Here is a 20,565-nt window from a genome sequence, read left to right as displayed (position 1 = left end):
CTGTATTCTGCAATTCTCCAGCTGTGATCCTTGAAGAGTCTTTGGCCACTCAATCTCTCCTTCACACTCTGCCTGAGGGCGATATAGACACACGTCCTCTTCCAGGCAGTTCTGTAACATTTTATGTTGATTGCAACTGCTTAATTATTGCCCTGATGGTGTAAATGGGGATTTTCACTGCTCTAACTCTTTTCTTAAAGCCACTTCACTAATTTGTGAAGCTCAATCATCTATTGCTGCAGATCAGAAATATATTCTTTGGTTTTTCTCATTGTGATGGATGTTTAAGGGAATTCAGGCTTTGGTATCCCTCCTATTTATATTTCTGTGAAACAGGGAGCCATGGTTGGATAATTTCATGATCATAATCACCATGGAGTGCTCAAAATTGTAAATATGAATGGGAATATACTTCAAAGATATTTTACTCATAAGGATTTCTAGGGGTGCCAATAATTGTGTCCAACGTGTATTTGAGAATTTACACGTTGGACACAATTATAAAACATTTATTTCATAACGATAATTCCCCCCATTTTAAATTCTTATTATCCAATGAAAAATTAGCTTTTTAATATTTGTTTTATTATTATTTTAATAAAAGATCAAAAGGATTAACAATTTAGATTAATTTACACAGCCTTATTTGATCATATTTACCAAGGGTATTTTTGGCCATGACTGTAAGTGATGTTAAAAATATTCTATATAACCATTTCTCTCTTGTGCTGTATGTCACGATCAGCTGATGACCTACAGCATGCAAGCTTGGTTGTTCTTGTTAATCTATTTGAAGAAAGCACAAAGATCCGAAGATCGCTGGTGTGTCAGCGGCTGATGAAATCTCTATTTTTAAACCACCAAGCACTTAAATATGTAAAAATGAAGAGGCGTGGCCTAAACATGGTGCAGATGTAGTATGAGCGGGAGGGGCAGGTCTGAGAAACCACAAAATTAAGCAAACTGTGAACTCTTCCTCTTTGCTCTGCTTCTTTATGGTGATATATTTGGATTTACACTGTGTAAAGTGAAAATGTTCAGATAAATGCACAGCTATTGGTTCCCACAGGTCAGAACTAATTCGATTTTAATTCATATGAGCTTCATTTCTTACCTAACAAAGACATCTGGCAGTTCCTGACAATGCAGCTGGTGTCATTATGAGGTCATGTGGAGAATTGAGGTCATCACGGGGTGTTAAACATGCTGGGACGCCCCCACAACCTGAGCACCAAAAAGTCAAAACAGCAATGCAAAAAAAAAAACATCTGTCAAAGAATGTAATATGACATTCTACAGTATATAGTATGAATGACACTTTTCTTTTCTTGTACTGTTTGATGAATACTATGAATTTGGTCATATTACCGGTACTCATTATTGTATTGTTTTTGGCCTTGTATAATAGGGCAGTAGGCATATAAGGTGTAGCATCTACCTAAAATCTTTATATTAATAAATACTGTTTATTATTAATCATCTTGTTCAAAATTTAATAAAATATTTCTATTATCCTTCTTTGCTGACATCACCAATTTCTCTTAATTGTCAGCCTCTCTCCTCCAGCGACCTCCATTTTGATATGTAGCAGCCACTTTTCACAATACAACCACCATTAGATAGAATCACGTGCTGCTCTATTTTCTTTCTTCCTTTTTTTTTTTTGTATCTTGTTTCACAGAAATCATCTGTGTCAAATGTGTTGCGGACATGCTTTCACAGTTTTCTACTAATGATACAAACCTGTTTTCCTTACCACAATGGTTTGTGGGCAATATAAACTCCAAAAACAAGAATGAATAAAAGTCCACAGTAAATAATTTGCTCTCCAGGCACAGTTGCCTTTGTTTTAAAAAGTGCTTAATTGTATTCAATGTGCACATGTTGTCTACTTCAAATCTTAACATTATATATATATATATATATATATATATATATATATATATATATATATATATATATATGTATATATTATTTTTATTTTTTTTATTTTTTTTAACGAGCAGATAAAGTAATAGTAAAAAAAATATTTAAGTGCACTTAATATTGTATACTTTTGTGACTTAAGTACCCTTTGTAATAATGTAAAATTAAAACATTTACTTTTAAGTACATATTAAGTCATTATGATATAATAATCTTATATCATCCTTTAAAGTGCATTGTATGTTGATGTGTTTGCTATCATAAAACACATGTTAAGTACTTATATTTTAACTGTAGTGTGTTATTCAGAATTACATCTAAAGTTGTATATTTTAATTGTTTATTTTAATAAATTTACATTTATTTTAAATGTACTAAATTGTAACTTCATCACACGTTTGCAATTATAAATATTTTCATTGTATATTATTTAATATTTAATATATTTAACATTCATTGTTTTAAATACTTTTAACTGTAATATTTTAATTGAATTGCAATTAACATGAAGTTAAGTATCTGAAAACATACTATGTTCATACTATGATTTTAGCTAGTTATCTTTAATCTTTTATTTCATGTAGCCAAGAATTGGAATGCAGCCATATCTAGCACACAGGGCTATGCCCCTGAGATATTTATAGAAGCAGGTGGTACACCAATGTGGGGACCAGTGCCAGACAGCCACAAAGCATGAGAAATATGGTTGCAAGTGCAACAAAGATATCTTTCAGGTCAGAGTTCTGGTTTTCTCCTGTAGCAGTCCCTCGAAATGTACTGGAGTAGGTCGAAAGTTCTGAGAAATACAGGGAATGTAACCAGCAGGATTAATCAGTACATGTGTAATTATTTTCTTTCCACACACTATAACAGCTTTCAAACCAAATACACTCATCAAATCTGCATATTGATCAAATGGTACTTAGCTTAGCATAATTTGTGCGAGTCTAGAACAGCAGAGTTCTTCTCATGTATTTATAAACTGAATATTAAGATTATTTCTGTCAACAGGGTACTTAAACTAAAGACTAAAGGGTCAAGATGATAAAATATAGAAGGCTACATAAAGTTGTACAGATACTAAAACTTGTATTAGTGGTGCTTGTTAAGGCTAAACTTTTAATAGGTACTTTATTCAGTGCCTGATTTAAAATCTCAATAAATTTTGTAATGACCACAATGTCCTCTTAATTGTCAATTGTAATAGAGTGGTGGAACTAAGATGTCACTTTATAGGCTAAAATCCAGAAGCGAGTTCCGGACTTCCGGATCCATCGTCCCAGAGTCAATGGGTATTTTTAATGGGATTATGGTTAAAAGCCTAAAATGAGTTCCATAGTTCACACAGGCTCAAGATACTTGCACAATTTATTTTATTCTACAACATAAAACACACCAGTTACACCCCACACGTAATTTTTTTTTAAATGTTACATTTCTTAAAAAAGGCAGTTGCTATATGGGACTACAGGCATATCTACTGATACAGAGAGACTCTGGATTCATAAGGTAAACTATTATGATTATTCCATGTAGACAACACATTTAATGGCTTAGTCACAGTGAAAATTTAACTATGCATAGTGCTTAAAGCCACGTTAAATTTAAATATTTACGGCCACATAAAGCTGTTAGAAAGCATATAAGGATTGCCTGGAAGAGAGGATAAAATTACATTTTGTGTACCCACCCTAACAAAGCTGAAATGTGTTACTTTATTCATTAAAATAAGTTTAATCTTACCATATCCAAAAATTAGCTTACTCTGCTGTTGTTTAATAGATTAAATGCACTAGAATATTTTTGAATAGTATGCAGTATAAAATATTCATATTAATCAACGATTTTATTTTTAATGCACCTTATTTCGAAATGAACAGAAATATGTGCTTTCATTTGCCCTTTAGTTATGATTATTTCATTTATTTACTATACTATTTATTATTAATGTCTCATTTCAGTTTTAGTTTGGCTCTAGTTTTGTACTTATTAAAGTTTATATGAAAAGGTTCATAGGAGGGATTAAAATTCATATACGGAGTAAATCCTTTTCACTAAACACATTAAAAATAAGTTTGAAAAAGTTGTCGGAAGCATGGTGGTGGTGACGTTGAAGGCGATGGACAGTATGCTGTAGTTGGTTTATAGCCTAAGTTTAGCTTTTAAGTTCTGGCACTTTTAATTAGGTTTCAAAATTCATCAAAGTTATATTACTTTGTGAAGATTATCTTGATGGACAAAACGTGTACATTTCATGAACTATAGTTGAACACCGAGCTTATTTTTTGTGATAATCCAAAAGCCTATGGAAAAATCCTATTTGCTTTATCGAGTGAACCAGTGTCATGCTAAGAGCCAATCTGCCTACAAAGTGACGTCATAATTCCCCCACTCTATAGTATATAACTGAAATTATTGACTGTGAAATTACACATTTCTCATTCTTTATTCATTTGGATTCTGTAGCTTACTTTTTCCATTGTTTATTGTACTAGCTTATCATACTGCTAGCTGATTAGCCTGCTAGCTTAGCCTATATAGCATCCAAATAACAAAATTAGTTTTTATCCATATAATTATGAATAGTATTTATTTAATCTGGCTTTAACATTTGGTGACCTAAATCTCGAAAACGCTAGAGAGTTTTGCCCATTCAAACATTTATACTTTTGGATTATTGTTAAAAACACAATTAGTCAAATCAAATGGCACGAATGTGGCTGTATGCGTAACTTGCAACCATAGTTGCTTTTGAGAAGCGCAGTCAAGGTTGGCTGGTCTAAGCTGGAAGTAGCTGGTTTTAGCTTATCTGACTGAGTTTATCAAGCTGGTCTCCTAACATGGCCAAGTTGGTTTTGTCTTGTTGCTCAGTTGGTCTCCCAGCCTGACCAGCTAACAAAATGGTCAAAACCCATCTAAAATCAGCCTGCTAATCTACTATACATGGGGACACATTACTCACATTGTCTTCCGAATTTTAATTTGGTTTATTGTTGAATACACAATCAGTCAAAGATCAAATGAAAGTGTTGGTTGCTTGAATATGTTGATGTAATGTGCCACTTTTACATTGACTTTTAGCAAGTACTCTTGTAGTGGGTCAAAGGTAATTTTTAAGTCTTCATCTTCAATCTGCAGAACTGGAATTACTCATTGGCTATAGCAATCTGTACAAATGTGGGTGGAGTTTATGTGTCTGATTGTGCATTTACTTGTGCAAAATTGCAAATGTGCATTTGAGTGAGAGAACAGACTTCCAAAACTGGTTGATTTACCCTTTGAGCTAACTACCCACCACCTACTACTTTATTGTGTTGTAATGTTTGAGGTTTTATATGTTGTTTTACACTTTAATACCATTTTAGCCATGCAACTAATGTGATAAAACAATATAAAAACCTGAATCTCATCAAAGCAGATATATATAGTCTGAGAACATTCTCACTAATACTTGGTATCATTGCCACAAGTTTCACAAGAAGCTGGTTTTATAAACTCTGGCAAGCATCTTCAGAACAGTGATGTGACTGACAAAAAAAATGGAAGAAATGACTAATTTTACTTACAGTTTCTCTTAAAGTGCTAAAGAGAAGTAAAGAAAAGAGGAATTTATATTTGCACGGACTTTTGATTCGCTGATACACAGGAATTTATAAGAATTCCCATCCTGAGTAATCAGTCTCTTTGAATTATCTTCACTAATGATCAGTATTTAAAGTTCAATTACTATCTTACTGTGTTATCTGTGTCCATATGTTTAGTAGGTTGTCACAAGTTTTCATCTTTGCAAGCCTCTCTCTCTGTGCTACTTCCTCAAACAGGCGGGAAACCAAAAAAAGAGAGGAGAGAAAAAAGAACAAGCAAGGAAGTGGTATCTTGCAGCACTGCCTACATGCAGAGTAGCTTGGAAAGTGAGAAATAGTCAAGAAGCGACAAATTTAAAGTTTTGTGAGCCATGTGAGAGAAGAAAATGTTCGAGTTTGACATCACCATTGAGCCATTCAATTGAGGATGAAAAATCAGTATCATAATGAAACCCTTTTGTGTACACTTGACCCATGTTTACATCCAGGAATGTCACTTCTCATGAGACATTCACATATTATAGATTAGTTTGGTCACCACGCAGATTACAGCTACTTGCAGGTCCATATCTAATAACAAACAAGGTAATAAGTCTCTCTATTTTATTTTTAAAAGCGATACCAACCTGAAAACTTCACTTCACTTTCACTCACTTTCACAAATTTAACAGGCAGAAATGCATTTTTAAAACAGAGACCAACTTGAAAACTGGCCAACAGCCAGTACACAACAGACAGGAGGATAACCCAACTGCTGTCACTCATTCAAAGTGCTACGTCACAAAGGATGATGCATCCTGTAACCCCTCTCTCCCAGGTCCTCATCGCCTCACCTTATGCTCACTCCGGCGTGGGAGGTGAGCGCATTAACAAGGAGGCTAAATTACTGCAGCCACTAGTGCATCTCTTGAAAAAGGGGAGTGAGGTTTACCTGCACAGCATCTACTTGCTGGCCTCTGTTACACTCACCCCCCTTAACCTCACTCCCATCTGGGTCACGGCACCAATGTAACCCCTCTCTCCCGGGTCCTCAAAGTAGTACTGTACTTCCTATTCACTCCAAGTGGGCCTCGAACACAGGTCTCCGGCATGGGAGGTAGATGCACTAACAAGGAGGCTAAATGACTGCAGCTACTAGCGTCCTCACTAGCGTCAAAGGTTTACATGCACAGCATCTACTCGCTGGTCTCCATTACAATCCCAAGCAACCAAACACTTCCCCCTTTTGTACACACAACACGGGCACTAATTGGCTCATGAAATTCTGCTATATATATGCAGTGCCATGCAAAATTACCCCCCCAAAAAAATTTCACGGTTTGCTATGTCGCAACCTTGTTAACGGCTTTAAATTACTTTAATTGAAGTACCATCCCAAAAGAAAAGTGTGCTGGAAGCAGCCTCGTGCTGTGGGGCTGGTTTTCAGCAGCAGGGACTGAGGGACTCATCAGAGAAGAAGAAAAGCTCAATGCACCAAAATATAGAGATGATCCTAATGAAAACCCAGTTTAGAGCATTCAGAACCTCAGACTGGGCAGAGGGTTCACCTTCCAACAGGACAATGACCCTAAACACAACAGCAAGAGTTGCTTATAGACAACTCTGTGTATGTCTTTGAGTGGCCCAGCCACAGCCTGAGCTTGAACCCAATCAAATATTTCTGGAGAAACCTGAAAATGTGTGTCTGCCCCCATCCAAGCTGACAGAGCATGAGAGGTTAACAGGTGAGGCCAAAAATGGCAGATAATTGCCAAATGCTGATGTGCAAAGTTTGTCGCATCATACGCAAAAATGGCTGTAAAGGTCCTTCAGCTAAGTATTGAGTTAAGGGTAAGGCTGAACAATGTGCTTATTTAATTTGTGACAGTTCTGTTTTTGCTTTGCCATTTTGGTTTATGGAGTGTAAATTAATGTGCAATAGGATTCCTTTAAAGCAGTTTAAGATAAGGCTGCAAAAAAAACTAAATGTAAAAAAAAAAAAAATTTAAATGAAGAGACCTGAATACTTTTGCAAGGCACTACATATATTAAATTACATTAAAATTAAATGTATATATATATATATATATATATATATATATATATATATATATACACACACACACAGTTCGTTGTAAAAGTATCGTAACATTATCTGTGTCTTTGACATTTGATTTGAAATGTTGACACATTCAAGTAGAGGAGATTTTAGTTTTAAATGTGCATCTTCTGAATGTGCTGCTCCCAATATAGATGCTGGTTGTTGGTAAAAAAAAAAAAAGCACAAGTGAGATCATTTTCTCTCATTTCCCATTTGAAGGACGATGCAGTAGAAGGCAAAAGATGTGTGGCGTAGATGAAAATGCAACTTCCTGTTAAGAAAGGGCCTTAACGAAAAGCTGAAGAGGAGAGTGTCTCTGACACTGCTCTGCTGTCTCTAGACCCCTAAAAACAGCTTAAGGATTTTTTTGAAGGTGAAAACTCTCCGGCAACTGAACCGACTGATTAGACGCATGAGAACACGTAAGATTACATGAAAACAGAGCAAGAGAGACCAAAAAGCCAGTACGCTTTCTAATGGTTAACCCAGATCTGTGTCTGTTTCAAATAGGACATATGGTGTCTTAGAAGCGGCTTTTGAACTCTTGGATATGGCAAGATTTTTTGCGCTAGGACCCTTGGTTTTGGTCCTATGCTTGGTCTTATGTAAGTACAATTTGTTATTTTTTAAAAGTTCTTGATAAATTTTTTTAAAATATATATTTTAACAAGCAAATTTCCAATGGTATATGCATATATATTTTCATTTCTTTATGTATTTACTGCTGTGTTTTGTATTATGTGGCATTTTGTGAATTAGTTGTTCACATTACTTATAGAAGGTCTTTGTAATGGTGTATATTCATTCAAATTTTGATCCAGTTTTTGTGTTGTGTGTTACATATCTCTCACTAGTAAATAGTGTTTATTGAAGCTTATTTATCATCACTAGTCATAACACTAAAATACTAACATAAAATTAATAAGTTAATGAGTGTTTATTCGAATCTTGGCAGGGATGTCGATGATGAATCGATCTTAATGTGTACATGCAGGGCAAACTTATTTTGGTGCATGAGTCCTCAATTTATTTGAAGCATTGTTTGTTAGAATAGTATTATTTTACTGAGAATCTCCACCGATGTTGTCCAAGAAGGAGGGGAATTTTCTTTAGGCAGCCAAAGTGAGAAGTTGTTGCTTTCTACAGCATCCGAGTAAGGCCAGAGCTCACAAAATGTTGCAAAATACCTAATGTGATATTTTGAAAGGTTATGTGGCAGGACACTTGTGAGAGTCTGTTGGGTTCTAGTTTGTATTACCTGGTAAAGGAGCTGTCAAAGATCTGGCTGGTTTGGGCGTATCCCCTCAAACTCACTTGAGGTTCTGCTAGATTTGACCTGTGCGGAGGCCGAGCTGTCAATCAATCATCCCTGCTTTCAAATGACACATTCTGATGGATCCTGTTGAGGATCTCTAAGTTATTTAATAGAGTGCTGTTCAGTTTTCTTGAAAGTAAAAGTTCTCAGGTTTTCTTGTGAAGAACCATTTTTGATGTTCTTGAGTCCTATGGAGTATTTTGGGAAAATTTCCTCGGGCTATTGCATCAGCATCTGAAATGTGTATTTTTTGCATGTTTAATAATATAATATAATATAATATAATATAATATAATATAATATAATATAATATAATATAATATAATATAATATAATATAATATAATATAATATAATATAATAATTCAGTGTAACATTTTAGTATTATACAATATATATTTCAATATTTACAATAATATTGAATTTACTAATTTACATTTAAAATTATGTTACGTTTCTTTAATGCAAAAAAAACATGTAATTTAAATAGATAAATTAAATAAATAATAATACAAGAAAATATAAAACCAATTATTCTAGTACTGCCTTCTGATTGGTCATCAATAGGTTCATTTACATGTTTTGTTTTGTTTTGTTTTGTTTTGTTTTTTCATATAAAAATATAAAAATAAAAATAAAAAATGAATGAATGAATGAGAAAATGATCAACCCAGAAGATTAAGTGAAAAAAAATCAATGTTAAAGATTAATATTGTTAAAGGTTTTTTTGTTTTTTTTTGGATTTCATTTATTTAACAGGGACCATGGACCATGGAGTTGTTACCAGGATGCAGTTAAATAAATTTCCAGCAAGCAAAAGAGAATGATAAAAATAATAATATCACATGACAATATCACAAAAAAAAATTGTGATCACATACTTGATTTTTCTTAAGACATATCTTGAGTGCACGTTAGGTATATTATATTATATTATATTATATTATATTATATTATATTATATTATATTATATTATATTATATTATATTATATTATATTATATTATATTATATTATATTATATTATTCATTCAAATGTCTTTTGGGTGTCACATTGCATGATACTGTTGAACATAACGCCTCGCTGCTCAGGCCTCTGACCACTTCCTTGTTCCATTTTGAGCCGGTTTCTGTGTCTCACAAATTTGCCGGCTAAAATGGTGCTTGCGAGAATCGCTGAAGAAGTGACATGAGACGTGTTGCATCTAAATGTCTTTTCACTATATTTAAAAGTGTTGTGGCTTTAGACCGGATGAGAATCCTTGTGACTGCACTGTACATGCAAATCACATAGAAAAGGAAGAAAGACATCGAACGATGGGCGTATATGTGAGATCGAGGCTTTATGTATCAGTGGTCATGGCTATATTAATGAAAACTACTTTTCAGACATATTTCAGTGTCTTTATTTGTCCGTATGTTTATTTAAAGGAAAGACTCATCCGAAGAGGAATATTCTGTCATTATTTACTTACTTTCATGTTGGTCCAAAACTGTATGACTTTCTTTCATTTGTAGAACACAGAAGAAGCTATTTAGAAGAATGTTCATGCTGCTCTCTTCCCTATAGTAAAAGATTAAAAAAAAGTAGTTCATATGGCATCTGAAGTCATACAATATCTTTGTGCAAGGAACATAAGTCTTAAATCTTCATGCAAAAATCTTTCATATGATTTCAGAAGACTAGGAATGTACTAAATGTGAGATTTGTGGAGCTTGACAGCTCATGAAAAGCAGCATAAACATACAATATCTCCTTTTGTGGTCTACAGTACATACAAAAAAATAATAATAATAAAATGAGGATGAGTAATTGATGACCCAAATTTGAATATTGATAGATAAACGTTTAAAAAAATATCAAAAATATGGTTTAATTTGACCAAAACAACCTGGCTCAAATAGGTTATACCGACTAAAGTAATTTCAAGTGTGAAATCAGTTACAATGATCTCCTCAAGGTATCAACTGAACAATGTGTGTGAAACCACTAAGGCAACAATTAAATAATTGTTCTAGCATTTCCTCCTCAGGGTCTTGCAGTAAAAGAACTCATAGCATGCTGGTTTCTTAACCTTTAGACTTTATTACTTGGCCAAACTTGGTTTTATTAGATTATTCAATGTTTACAATAAGCTGATTTTTTATTTTTACCAGAAATTTGTTGGGTGTAAATAAAATTCATATCAAGTCTTTACGTTAGATAGATTGTTGATTTCATGTCTGCATCTTAAGAATGAGCCGTTTCAGTTTCGAAGACTGTACGTACATGAACTCTATGGTATATACAGTATCTAGGCCTGTGTCCATTGTGTTGACCCAGTGTGCATTATTTTCATATTGGGCAACTGCTTTGGCTTCATTAGTTAGGAGACTAAAAAGAAGTGGCACAGTTTTTACAAACTAACAATTATTTTAAAAGATGGAGTAAAGACTATAAAGGTGAATTAATTTAAATAATGTTTTTTTTTTTTTTTTTTACCTGAACTCGCTCTCATACTATCTGCAAATCTTTGTGTTTTTAAAGATGGTAGATACGTGTTGCAACCTTGGTGTTGAAGTAAAAATAGTGATTTAAACAGAAAGTTTAAGTCTGATATGTCAGGAAAGAATTAGTAAGGACTTTAATGATGTTTTCCTGTAGCTTCATGGCTTTTAAATAATACATTTTAACAATTATTTTTGTTGTCTTTGGTATTTTGTGCTGCTTATTAATAGTTAGATAGTTGTTTAGTAGGTATTGGGTAGGATTAGAGATGTAGAATATGTTCATGCAGAATATGTGCTTTATAAGTATTAATAAACAGCAAATATGTTGATAATATGCATGCTAATAAGTAACTAATGCAGAATATGTGCTTTAAAAGTATTAATAAACAGCAAATATGTTGATAATATGCATGCTAATAAGTAACTAATGCAGAATATGTGCTTTAAAAGTATTAATAAACAGCAAATTTGTTGATAATATGCATGCTAATAAGTAACTAATGCAGAATATGTGCTTTAAAAGTATTAATAAACAGCAAATATGTTGATAATATGCATGCTAATAAGTAACTAATGCAGAATATGTGCTTTAAAAGTATTAATAAACAGCAAATATGTTGATAATATGCATGCTAATAAGTAACTAATGCAGAATATGTGCTTTAAAAGTATTAATAAACAGCAAATTTGTTGATAATATGCATGCTAATAAGCAACTAGTAAATAGTGAGAATAGGTCCTTTTACTAAAGTGATAGCAAAAATAATATGTAACAATAGTAAAATTACTGCCTTGAAATTTTAAGTAATAATGTCAAAGTCAAACCTAGCAGTGTTTGATACATACTTTCAACCATTTGGAATGAAAAAACAAATTTAATCAGGTTTAAACTGCAAAATTGATTAGAAATGGCATACTATATTGTAACTAAAATGATTAAAACCACATAATGCTGAAGACATCTTTTGGGGAAACCTTTTTTCAGATTTAAAGGAATTGTTTGTACTTTTATAGTCTAAACTAAAGCTGTAATTATTGTTAAAATGGTCTGTTATGTTACATCAAATTACTATTGAAAATATGTAATATGCATTGTTTTAATAGTCAATGTTTGTGATTATAGCACAGTTTGGAGGTTTAGATCAATCTTTAAAAACAAGGTTTATATATAACTTGCAGGAGATTGATGTTATAAATGATTGTCATTGTGATTACTGTGACAAGACAGTCAAATTAAAACAACATCTTCTGAAAGTAAACTACACAAAAAAAAAGCACAATTAAAGTCACTTTTGTCATTCTGTCATGTTCCATGTAATGGGTGGACCTGTTAAAACAGCTACGCTCAAGATGCATGCGCTTCAAGTTGTGAACCAAGTCGAGCAAAACCACATCCGGCAAAGTACTGCTACTCTAAACTAACACTAAAGTTATTCAGAGTTAAAAAATTAAAGAAAGCTATCATGAGATTTTCAGGATTATAAAAATAAATTAATTTTAGCAATCTCAGTATCAAAAATTACCAAATGTTTCCATAAAATACTTTATCTTGACACTGCTTTAGATTAGTAGTCTAGTTAACTAACATTTTACAGTATTGTAGCTGTAGTCGAAGCTCTCGTGTATAAGATTTATAAGAGTTGCATAAATATAACTATAGTCTATAATCTATAATTATCTATCCCCACCCACACGAGTATATTTGACCCCTCCCCCCTTCCACACATGTACTATGTATGAGTTATATGGCCGTATATATTTGCCAGAAGCACATATATGAAGTGTATACTGAGCCGAACAATAGAAAAGAAAGCAAAGTGTCAGAGCCTTGAGAAGGGGGAAGGGTTTTGTCTTGCTACAGGAAGCTGTGGTTGAGAAACTGAAATAGTTTGTGTGCAAGCTGCGTTTCCATGGCAGCCAGGTCGCACCACATACAGACCACTGCTAGTAACTCCCTTCCCCTTTCAGACCAAAGCTGACAGTTTTCACAAGGAGGCAATCTTGAGTATCATAGAAGAGAGATGCAGAATTTTATGCAACATTTTTTTTTTAGAGTGCATTAGTTGATTTGTTTTTTAAATAAAGAGAGCTTTTTAGTTGTCGGGGAACTCATTTTTTTTTTTTTTTAGCTAAATAATTTGTATTAAGCAAATTATAATTGGTAAATAATTGAATATTGCTATACTGTATTTTTTAATTTATCTATTTTTTTTTATAAGCAAAGTAGTAAATAAAATAAGGATTTTATAGGTTTTACAAGAAAATACCATTTAATTTCCGTACATTAAAAAATAAATATGACCTCACTGAAATGGCCTCTGAAACTTTCATCCATCATAAAAAATTTGGAGCGGGTTAAACTTCCTGTGTTTATCGCATCTGTAGCAAGCATTTTGAGAGGTGCGTGATGAAATTTTAGGAAGATGAATACAAAAAAAAAGAAAATGCATTCGAAAGTGTCGGTCACTATGCAAGGACTTAACTTACTCTACTTGTCTTCATAATTATTGTAAATTTGCTAGCAATTCCTGAGTGAAAATAGTTTCTACTCATTTTTTTCCCTCAGACCATCCAGTTTTAGTGCACAAATGTTTAGTGCACAAATAAATATTCAGTAAATTCCCTATATATTTTTCTGAAAGAAATCTTAGTATATGTTTCAAATGCTGTGCTGTTGTAGTTAAAATTAAGATTGGGTTTTATATTTCTAACTTTCATCATGTAAGACACTGGCTTCTTCAAAGGTTATGAAGTGTACTACTTGCTAGAAGACACTTTGGCCTGTTTTATAAGTTTTAGTGTGTTTGTAGTTAAATTTTATACTGGACCACCTAAACTGAACTTGATATTCCCTTCACTCACAGACCCATCACTCTCACACACTGAAGAAGACAAAACAGCAGAAGCAAGTAATTGTCACTAGTGTGCTAGTGTGTAGAGTAACGCACACAATGAAGATATATATCAAAACAGTTATTTTAATGCTCATGGAAGAATAAGGCACATCCAACACAAATCAAACATATGATATCACATTAATACATCAATAGCGGACAAGGAGGAACTAAACAGACAGGGTTTTTAAATACCAGGAAAGTAATCAGGGGAATGGAAACAGGTGGGGATTAATCAATTAACAAAACAAGGAGCAGAACATGACCAAAATAGGGAAACACAAAAGTGACAGTTCACCCCCTCCTGGAACGCTGCATCCTCACACCGAAAAAGACAGTCCAGCGGAGGGAGGGTAGGGGTTCAGGAGGCGGGCATGGGGCAGGCAATGAGGGAGCATAGAGCATGGAAACAGGGTGAACTGGATGGAGGGAGGAGCCCGGAGCAGGAGAAGCCAGATGGTGGTCCAGAGACCAGCCAGGATGATGACCCACGGTGGAGTAGATGGCGGGAGGAGCCATGGCTGAGGAGGAGCCGACAACACCAGGGGGCCGACTGACAGAGACTGCGTCGGTGGATAAGGAGCCCAGGTTGGAGCCAAGCAGACGGAGAGCCAGTGTGACACTGAAGGTCAGAAGGTCCAAGGCAGAGCTGAAGGCACTGGCGACCAAGGTGGAGGCAGGGCTCCAGAACCCCACTGCGGAGTCAGAGTGACTGAGGATGGAGGTGGAGCCGGAGGGAAGGAGGAGCCTGACAGAGCCGGAGGGATGGAGTGACGAGGCGAAGCCAGAGGAGTGGGGTCCCAAAGGCGGAGGATAGTCGACGACTGACCAAGCCGGAGCCAGAGAGACAAGGGAGCCGATGGAGCTGGTGGGATGACAGGCCACAGTGGAGACGAGGGAGCTTGGTGCCAAGGCGGAGCCGCTGGGTCAAAGGACCGAGGTGGAGTCCTGTGCTTGGAGGTGGAGACAGGGAATCCTCATGCCAAGGCGGAGCTGGATACTAGAACTCCCGCGGCAGAGATGGGGTTGAGGAACTGGCTGGTTTGAGAGAAGGCAGGAGAGGGAGGGAACACAAATGGACTTGGGCTTGGCAGAACCAGCAGAGACACAGGAGACTTGGGTTATACCTCACTGATCCAGTCAATTAAATCCGTCTGGAAGACGTGTAGAAGTTCCTCAAAATAATATCCAGAAACCAGATGCAGCTCACCCTCAGTGGCGGGAATGTGTGGGTGGGGCTTCCCTCCAAGCCCCCGATGTCCACTAAAACTCCCTCGGGAATGGACGATGTTGCCGGCTCACATGCTTGGTTAGATGCTGATCGGGGCTCAGGCTCCATGGCGACGATCAGCTCCGTCGTGGTGGGCTCAGGCTCTGTCTGCAGTGGGCTCAGGCTGTTTCTCCGTGCAATGGGATGATGGCTGGCTGGTCTCTGGTTCGAGAGTGGGGCTGGAGATATCCTCTTCAGCGGGGCAGACGGTGAACAGGGATCCATTTTTCTTCAGCACTCTCTCCACGAAGGCGGCGAAATTCTCTCTTGGACCGTTCGCTGGCAGGCGTGCCTTACACCGCTCGCTCGGGCCGGTGTAATAAAAGGTACAGAGCGAGCAGTCTGGGAAGTTGGTAAGGCACGCCAGATTGGTAAAGTCCCTGGTGTGGTCCTCCAGCAAACAGTCAGACTGCTCCAGGCATAGGAGCTGAACAACTGGGATATTCATTCCGGGAAGGGGGAAAACAAAACAAACAAAAAGGAAAGAAAAACGCCACTAAACTCACTTTTCAGTCCGCTATTCTGTCACAAGTGTGTTGTTGTGTAGAGTAACACGCACGAGGAAGAAGATATATATCAAAAGAGTTATTTTAATGCTCACAGGAGAATAATGCACATCCAACACAAATATTTAAACATATGATATAACATTAATACATCAATAGCGGACAAGGAGGAGCTAAACCGACAGGGTTTTTAAACATGGGGAATGGAAACAGGTGGGGATTAATCAATTAACAAAACAATGAGCGGAACATGACCAAAATAGGGAAACACAAAAGGAACAGAAAGTCCATGATCGTGACAGTTATAACCTTGCAGCGTTTTTTGAAGGATAGGATAGTGATAAGGATGTATGAGATGATGAAAAGGAGAAATCTTTTAGTCAAAAACATGTTACAAGTTCTTAGATTTAAATGTTTAAATTATGTTGATGGTCCCTCACTCAGACTCCTCCACTCCCACCAATGCATCAGACACACCTAAAAAAACCAATAAAGGTTAAGCTGACATCAAACTCACAATCCTGCATTAATATATTTTCACACACAATCTCTCACACTCTGACCTCCTGCTTTCCATCACGCTGTGATATGAACACGTCACTGATCAAGTGCTTTATTTATTTAGATATGTCTTTATTGAATCTTTATTTTGTATTTTTTATTTACATTATTTGTTTGTTTATTTATTTATTTACTTACTTATTTTATTTAAGATCTTGTGATATAAATAAGAATATTAAGCATCTGTTTTTTTGTTAATCAAAAATAAACCCACATCCTGTGCTTTAAAAGTGTATGACTTAAAATAATCTGATTTGGTCTTTGTATGAGTTTGTAGTTTTAATGCGTTTGTAGTTAAATCCTGTGCTGGACCACCTAAACTGATCTTGATATTCCCTTCACTCACAGACCCTTCAACCTCACACACTGAAGAAGGCAAGAAACCAGAAGCAGGTAATAGTTTTGAAGCAGTTTGTGAAGGATAGGATAGTGATAAGGATGTATGAGATGATGAAAAGGAGAAATCTTTTAGTCAAAAACATGTTACAAGTTCTTAGATTTAAATGTTTAAATTATGTTGATGCTTCCAGTCAGTTGTGCATGACTATTGGTTATGTATGTATGTGTGTGTGCTTGGGTGTGTTTGTGTGTGTGTCACAATTTTTCTTTTATATGAGGGTGTATTTTTCAGCAGAAATGTGTGTGTGTGTCTGTGTGTGTGTGTGTGTGTGTGTGTACTGTATATATATACCTGCAAACATCTGTTTTTTGAGACGGATAGAGAGAGAGAGAAAGAGAGAGAGTGGTAGAGCGAGTGATGCAACAAGACATTTTTAGGCTACACTAGACTTCACATTTAAGACCCTGTGATATTAATAAGAATTTTAAGCATCTGTTTTTGTTAATCATTGTTTAAAATGTTTATAATATTTCTACAAAATATATAAATAAAACATATTAACTCTAAAATTGTGAAATGACAACCATTGAGCACAACACTTAAAAATGTGTTTTATATATTTAAAAATAATGTTTGTAGTATTATATTGTGATTAATATATTTTAAACATATTAATCAAATATATATTATATATATGCAAATATATATGCAAATATTAACTATAAAATATTAAGCAGGTTTTCAACTTTGACTTCCCATATATTTTATTGTTGACATCAAATGTCATTGATTATCTTTTTATTGTTGGCAGTAAATTTGAAAGTGCACAACTCGGTAGAAGAAGCTTTCTCTGTCTTTTGTATAAGTTTGTAGTAACATCATGTGCTGGACCACCTAAACTGATCTTGATATTCCCTTCACTCACAGACCCCTCACCCTCACACACTGAAGAAGGCAAAAAAACAGATGCAGGTAATAGTCTTGAAGCAGTTAAATGTTTAAATTATGTTGATGCTTCCATTCAGTTGTGCATCACTATGTTATGTATGTATGTGTGTGTGTTTGTGTGTGTGTGTGTGTGTGTATAAGTTAAAACATGATGCTTAAATATTGTTTCATGTTGTCAAATCCATCACTACACTCCCTCACTCAGACTCCTCCACTCCCACCAATGCATCAGACACAACTGCAAATTAAAAATTTGTGACAACAACACTTAAAAATGTGTTTTATATATATAACACGCTGTGGTATGAGCATGTCAATGATCAAGTGCTTTATTTATTTAGATATTTCTTTATTGATTCTTTATTTTGTATGTTTTATTTACTATTATTTATTAATTTATTATTTTTGAGAGAGAAAGAGAGAGAGAGAGAGAGAGAGAGAGAGAGCGGTAGATAGAGTGATGCAACAAGACATTTTTAGACTACACTTACGGTGGCCGAGAAGGGTCACAACACATACAAACGCCACAACAACTACATATTCAGAAAACACCTCCAAATTCAGAAAACACATGCAAACGCCGCCACAACAACTACATATTCAGAAAACACCTCCAAATTCAGAAAACACATACAAACGCCACAACAACTACATATTCAGAAAACACCTCCAAATTCAGAAAACACATACAAACGCCACAACAACTACATTTTCAGAAAACAACTTTCGTCGATAATCAGTGACGGACCCGCATCCATCAGGTTGTCTTCGCATCTGAATGTGCGCTTTTATTGTTTATGGCTACAAGAGGTAAGTGAAGACAACCGGATGGATTCGGGTCTGTCACTGATTATGGCCCCCCGGAAACATTTCCGTTGTGTCTTTACAGTTTGCAGTTCGTTTCCCTATTTGCTCGTGCTGTGAATATTTGCAGCGTACGTGATGTGAAATCGACGAAAGTTGTTTTCTGAAAATGTAGTTGTTGTGGCGTTTGTATGTGTTTTCTGAATTTGGAGGTGTTTTCTGGATATGTAGTTGTTGTGGCGTTTGTATGTGTTGTGACCCTTCTCGGCCACTGTATACACGACTTCACATTTAAGATCCTGTGACATAAATAAGAATTTTAAGCATCTGTTTTTGGTCCTCAAAAAGAAACCCAGATCCTGTGCTTTAAAAGTGTATGACTTAAAAGAATCTGCTTTGGTCTTTGTATGAGTTTGTAGTTTTAATGCGTTTGTAGTTAAATCCTTTACTGGAGCACCTAAACTGAACTTGCTTTACATTCAGTCACAGTCCTCTCACCCAGCTCCACATGTCACAAAATCAAATGAAGCAGGTAATAGTCATCCTCTTTTGACTTGCTGTCTTGCAGCAGTCAGTGAAAGGAGAGATGTACGAGATGATAAAAATGAGAAATTGTATTAAAATCTCTTTTAAACATGTAGCATTTTTAAAATGTTTATAATATTTCTACAAAATAAATAAATCATATTAACTCTAAAATTCTGCAATGGCAACCATCTAGTACAACTGCTACGCAGAGAGAATCAGAGGCATGCGGATCCATTCGCAGGTTTTTATTAGCCGGAATGACAAAAGCAATGACAAAACACAGGGCTTAGGCAGAAACAATATCTAGGCTAGGGTTGAGGCAGGCAGAGAACGATCATAAACGGGGTAAACAGTCCAGGGTCAGGGAGCTAAACAGGAAACTAGAAGGAGAGACAGGGAGAAAATGCTCAGAAAAGACTGACTAGCAAATCAAGACTTCACAAAGTGACTGTGTGTGAGTGCTGCTAATATGAGTGTGTAAATGAGGTGCAGGTGTGGCAAGGAGATTAGCTGATGAATGAGGTGCAGGTGTGGCAAGGTGATAGTGATGCAGTGCCTCATGGGAGATGTAGTTTGGGTGTGGTGCAACAGTATGAGTAGTGCTAGTGTCCAAGTGATGATATGGTGACACCTGGTGGTTGATGGGTGGAATGGTCCTGAGTGGAGTAACATCTACTGAAGTTCATGGGCACTCCAGCTAATGATCGTGACAACAACACTTAAAAATGTGTTTTATATATTTAAAAAATAATATATTTGTATTATTATATTGTAATGAATATATTTTAAACATATTTTGACAAAAAAATTATATATATATATATATATATATATATATATATATATATATATATATATATATATATATATATATATATATATATATATACATACATGCAAATATTCACTATAAAATATTAAGCAGTTTTTTAACTTTGACTTCCCATATATTTTTTTGTTGACATCAAATGTCATTGATTATCTTTTTATTGTTGGCAGTAAATTTGAAACTGCACGACTCGGTAGAAGAAGCTTTCTCGGTCTTTTGTATAAGTTTGTAGTAACATCCTGTGCTGGACCACCTAAACTGATCTTGATATTCCCTTCACTCACAGACCCCTCACCCTCACACACTGAAGAAGGCAAAAAACCAGAAGCAGGTATTAGTCTTGAAGCAGTTTGTGAAGGATAGGATAGTGATAAGGATGACTGAGATGATGAAAAGGAGAAATCTTTTAGTCAAAAACATGTTACAAGTTCTTAGATTTTAATGTTTAAATTATGTTGATGCTTCCAGTCAGTTGTGCATCACTATTGCTT

The 20,565-nt window shown here is 35.2% G+C and overlaps 1 protein-coding gene and 1 long non-coding RNA gene across 4 annotated transcripts in view; both read left to right on the top strand.

Moving 5' to 3' along the window:
* LOC132160206 (receptor-type tyrosine-protein phosphatase C-like) overlaps positions 1-20,565 on the top strand; it is a 241,630-nt gene that overhangs the window by 82,924 nt on the left and 138,141 nt on the right. The gene's annotated exons all lie outside the window — the stretch shown is intronic.
* The window catches only part of LOC132159940 (uncharacterized), a 58,097-nt gene continuing 45,346 nt past the window's right edge, over positions 7,815-20,565 (top strand). Inside the window, exons 1-3 of one of the 3 annotated variants that reach the window (XR_009437921.1) lie at positions 7,815-8,012; positions 8,101-8,195; positions 16,974-17,176. This is a non-coding gene — a long non-coding RNA (uncharacterized LOC132159940). Of the gene's footprint in view, positions 8,013-8,100; positions 8,196-14,258; positions 14,305-16,973; positions 17,177-20,565 lie in introns of those variants that run through there. The other 2 variants (XR_009437923.1, XR_009437922.1) reach the window with 2 other exon arrangements.

Source organism: Carassius carassius, chromosome 16 (assembly GCF_963082965.1).
Source record: "Carassius carassius chromosome 16, fCarCar2.1, whole genome shotgun sequence".
In the NCBI taxonomy this organism is placed as follows: Eukaryota; Metazoa; Chordata; class Actinopteri; order Cypriniformes; family Cyprinidae; genus Carassius; species Carassius carassius.
This window is presented reverse-complemented; position numbering and strand designations above follow the sequence as displayed.